We start from the raw sequence: 4,918 nt of genomic DNA on the forward strand, positions 1-4,918 counted from the left end.
GGATAAAAAAAAATTATTTTCGTTCATATAAAAACGAAATTGGAAAATTGGACGAAATATATTTTCCAATTTCGTTTTTATATGAACAAAATTAATTTTTTATCCTATTTCATTTTTTAATACACGAAATGCAAAAAACAATTATAATTTCCTATTTCGTTTTTTTATTCACGAAATGCAAAAAAAAAAACATATTTCGTTGATTAATTCACGAAATGCAAAAAAAAAAAAACAGTTTTGTTCATATTTTTTAATTTTTAAATTAAATAATATATGTGTCCAATCACAAAATGCCATTTGGCTTTTTAAAAGAGTTAACTTTAACTTTGTTAGTTTGAGGGGTATATTTGAGCCAAAAACAAACCTTAAGGGTATTTTTAGACCAAAAAGTGGAAGGAGGGTATTTATGAACCTTTTTGAATAGGTCAAGGATATTTTTGGACCTTTTCCGTATTTTTTATCAGTCTCTTCTTCAAAAGTTCCACAGTTACATTAGGATATACAGAAACGTATCTTCCTTTCACTCCAAGTCATCAAGAAAACACTAATAAAGCCTATTATATACACTTTCTTTAACTTTTTGAATATGGACAGAATGATGAAGTTGGGAACAGAAAGTCCAATGGTAATTTTCACCAAAAGCAATTGTTGCATGTCACACCATCGAAACCCTAATTCATAGTTTTGACGCAAATCCTAAAGTTTATGAGCTTGATGAACTTCCAAATGGGATGGAAACGGAGAAAGCTTTGGTTGAATTGGGATGTAAGCCCAGTGTTCCAACAGTGTTCATAGGGAAAGAATTTGTTGGTGGTTCCAATGAGATAATGAGCCTTAATTTGAGGGGCAATAAGCTCAAACAATTGCTTATAAGGGCTAATGCAATTTGGGTATAATACTATATTTACCTTTTACATGTGAGTTTAGAAATATAGATAGCTACCCAGCTTTATGTTTTTAGACCTTTACTTTTGATTAATTAATAAAATAACCAGCCTGGTCGAATTAAATTAAAAATAAAAATAAAAAAATAGATAGCTAGCCAGTTTTTGGGTATTTTTAACCAACTGGTAGTTGTTGTTATTCTCGTTTCTCCCATTAATTATACTTTCTGTATTTATAAAATGATTTTGATTAATAATATTAGCATCTTTTTGTTATACTAACTATATTTTGTGCTTGGTTCTACTTGTCTACTGAGGTTCTATACACTAAAATGACTACAAAGTACATGCAAGTAATGAATACATTATGTCTTTATTTTTTAATTAATTTGCCTTGGTGGTGGAGGGGAGTATGACATAGACCTCTACCGTGTCAATAAAAATGTAAAATGTGAAAATATGAATAAGGGGACATAAAATCGAACCTCCTCAAAGTAGATGAGAATTGGGGAATTCAAACTCTTTACAATTTGCTCTCAAGAAGTAGATGTTGTGGAGTGATATATGGTGATTTTATTAAAGAAAGTGCGATTGGGTAAAATGTATTACTTGCTCAAGAAATTATGCATGCCATGCGAATGCCTAATAAAGATGATAATGTCTTAAATAAATTAGACATGAATAAGACGTATGGTAGGCTATATCATGACATTTTTTATGTAAGGTAATGAGAAGAATGCGATACTAGGAACAACGGATTTATATTGTGTGGTAAGCTTATATTCAATATGTGTGGTATACTGTTATTATAAATGGTAAAAGACATGATTATTTTTAAATTTCAAAGATGAGTGAAACATGGAGACCGTTTTAACTAGAATGCTTGGCATTTTCTATGATAGTCCAAGGTTCATTGAATTTAGTATGTAGCTAAAAAGATTAGGGATTAATCACCATTCAATTAGCATATGCTGATGATATTTTTATTTTTTATGCATGGAACACATCCATTACAATTGATAATGGAGAACCCCCGTAAATATGAAAAGGAATTCTGGACAACGTAACTAATTAGTTAACAGAAAAAAAAAATGCTTCTTCCTTATGGAAAAGGAAAAAAAAAAACGAAATATTGTGGTAAAGAATCAAAACTTCCAGGAAAGTGAATTCCCAATCAAATATTTGGGATGCCCACCATTTTATGGGAGGAAAAAACTCATTTTTTTCACTGACATGGCTACAAAGATTATCCAGAAGGCAGGATCATGGCACAGTAAACTTGTTTCTACAGGTGGTAAGTAATCTCTCAATAAACATGTCTCGAATACAATGCCTTCACACCTCGTGTCCATTTATGCCGATCACCTTTAAGGGTAGCAGTAATTTAGCAGAAGCTAGAGCTGCCATACATCGAATGCAATTGTGCCTCTCTAATGGTTTTCAAAACATCATTTTGGAAAGTTATTCTCTCATCATAATCAATATGCTAGAAGGAAAAATCAACATAGCTTGACAGTTACAAGACTATCAATACAATAAAAGAGATGCTCTCTCAGGCAAATTACATTGCTCAGCATTGGTAAGAAGAAACAAATCAAGCCGTGGATTGCTTTGGCCAAATGGAGTATGAATGGATATATATGAAGAAATATTTTATGATCTCAAGGACCTTCCTAAAGATGTAGTTGGGGCATACATTTTGGACAAAGATAACATGGCATCCATCAGACTCAAACAGAGGAAGAACATATATATTAAACGTTTCTAAGTTTTTGTGAGTTTAACCTTTTTGTTTTTGGAAGTTTATCTCTCTGTACTTGATAGCTCTTAGTTGTAAATGCTCTCTGAGGTTTAGTTTTACTCTAACCTCAGGTCTTTGTACCTTTCTTTGTCAATGAAATAAAAGGTCCACCCCCTCTTTAAGGCGTAAATTAGATAGAAGAAAAAAGTCAAATAGTCAAATTATAGATATCAATTGTGAAGTTGAGAAGATATTCAAGCCAATTCCTACTCAAAAGCGAAAAGAAATAAAAGGAATTTTTTTTCTTTGTTGGTTTACAAGTGCTATTGGGATTTAGACCCTTTTTAGGATAGACTTAGACCTAGTAATATAAATTCATGCTAGCCAGGGTTTATTAAGTGTAACAGAAAGAAGAACCTAAGAGTATTCCATCTTGTAACTTACTTTGTCCCTTGATAATAATAAAAGTGCCTCCCGTTCTCCGTGGACTAGGATCACATCGATCCGAACCACGTTAATTACTGTGTTTTTATCTTTTATGTGCTAACAATTGTTAGAAAGAGCCTACAAGTCGTGAGATCCAGGAGGCGAGGAGACTATGGCATCTATGAAGTTTGAGGTAGTGAATTTTGATAGGCAAAGTAATAACTTCAACATCTGGAAAATCAAGATCATGGTGTTGTTACAGAGAGAAGGATCAGTCTATGCTTTGGACGACTCGTATCCTGCAAATACGAAAGAGGCCGAGAAGCAGAAGATTGAGATGGATGCGTTTATTGCAATTCAATTATCCTTATCAGACAGCGTGTTATGCGAAGTCAGTACCAAAAATGGCTGCGAGTTTGTGGCCAAAACTTAAAGATCTCTACCAGAAGAAATCATCAACAACTAGAATGCTGTTAAGGCAGCGTTTACACACATTCAAGATGAAAACATGTACAACTTTACAGGATCATCTTGATGCTTTTAATAAATTGGCTATGGATCTTACTCATGCTGAGATTAAAGTGGGAGATAAAGAACTAGCATGCACTCTACTGTTTGCATTATCACCGATATACAAAGACGTAGTTAATTTAATGATTTACAGCAAGGAGGTGGTCGCGTTACAGATGGTAATACATGCATTGAATTCGGATGAATTAAGAAACCATATCAACAATGGTGAGAAAAAGGACCATGGTGAGGGTGTGACGGTTAGAGGTCGTTCGAGCCAAAGAGGGAGAGGCAAATCAGTTGATAGGTCAAAGTCTAGGAAAAGGGTAAGTAGGAAGGATGATGAATGTTGGGGTTGTCATCAAAAGGGTCACTTTGAGAGGGATTGCCCGAATAAGAAGACTGATAAAATAACAGCCAATGCATTTACGGTTCAGGTAGCACAGACATCTGGAGAAGATTATGTGCTAACTGCTTCAACAGATGACATTCAGACGCATAAGTGGATTTTAGATTTAGCTAGTACCTTTCACATGTGCTTCAGAAAAGATTGGTTTACTAGCTACGAGCAGATGAGTGGGACTGTACTTATGGGGAGCGATGCAGTATGTGAAATAGCAGGCATTGGTTCAGCCCGTATATGGCGACATGATGGCATCATACGAACATTGTCTAATGTTCGACATGTTCCCGATCTAAAAAAGAATCTGATCTCTCTTGGTACTCTTGATAAGCTTGGATACAAGCATGCAGGTGCAGGTGGAATATGCAAGGTGACCAAGGGTTCTCTGGTCATGTTAAAGGCCAAACTGGAGGGTGGTCTTTATGTACTTATGGGCTGCACCATTCTAGGTACTGTGAATGCTACAACCTCACAGTTATCAGATGATGACAAGGCTAAGACGTGGCATATGAGATTAGGTCACATGAGCGAGAGGGGGTTGGAAATTTTGAGCAACCGAAACCTTTTAAAAGGTGAAAAGATTAGTACACTTGATGTTTGTGAGCATTGTGTCCTTGGAAAGTAGAAACGGGACAGCTTTAGCACGGGGAAGCACAAAATCAAAGGGGTACTTGACTACATTCATTCAGATTATGGGGTCCATCTCAGGTTCCATCCAAGGGTGGAAAGAGATATCTTCTTACTTTCATTGATGATTTTTCACGCAAGGTTTGGGTATATTTATTAAAGGCTAAAAGTGATGTCTTTGAGAATTTCAAAAATTGGAAGACATTAATTGAAAATCAGTATGACAGAAAGATTAAGTGTCTTCGAACATATAATGGCTTGGAGTTTTGCAATGAAGAGTTTAACAATTTCTACAAGATTCATGGTGTATTGAGAAATAGAACTGTT

At 34.7% G+C, this 4,918-nt stretch overlaps 1 pseudogene; it reads left to right on the forward strand.

Moving 5' to 3' along the window:
- Positions 1–586: 586 nt before the first annotated feature.
- Positions 587–896, forward strand: LOC132615804 (monothiol glutaredoxin-S1-like; annotated as a pseudogene).
- Positions 897–4,918: the final 4,022 nt, after the last annotated feature.

This window comes from Lycium barbarum, chromosome 10 (genome assembly GCF_019175385.1).
Source record: "Lycium barbarum isolate Lr01 chromosome 10, ASM1917538v2, whole genome shotgun sequence".
NCBI lineage: Eukaryota > Viridiplantae > Streptophyta > Magnoliopsida > Solanales > Solanaceae > Lycium > Lycium barbarum.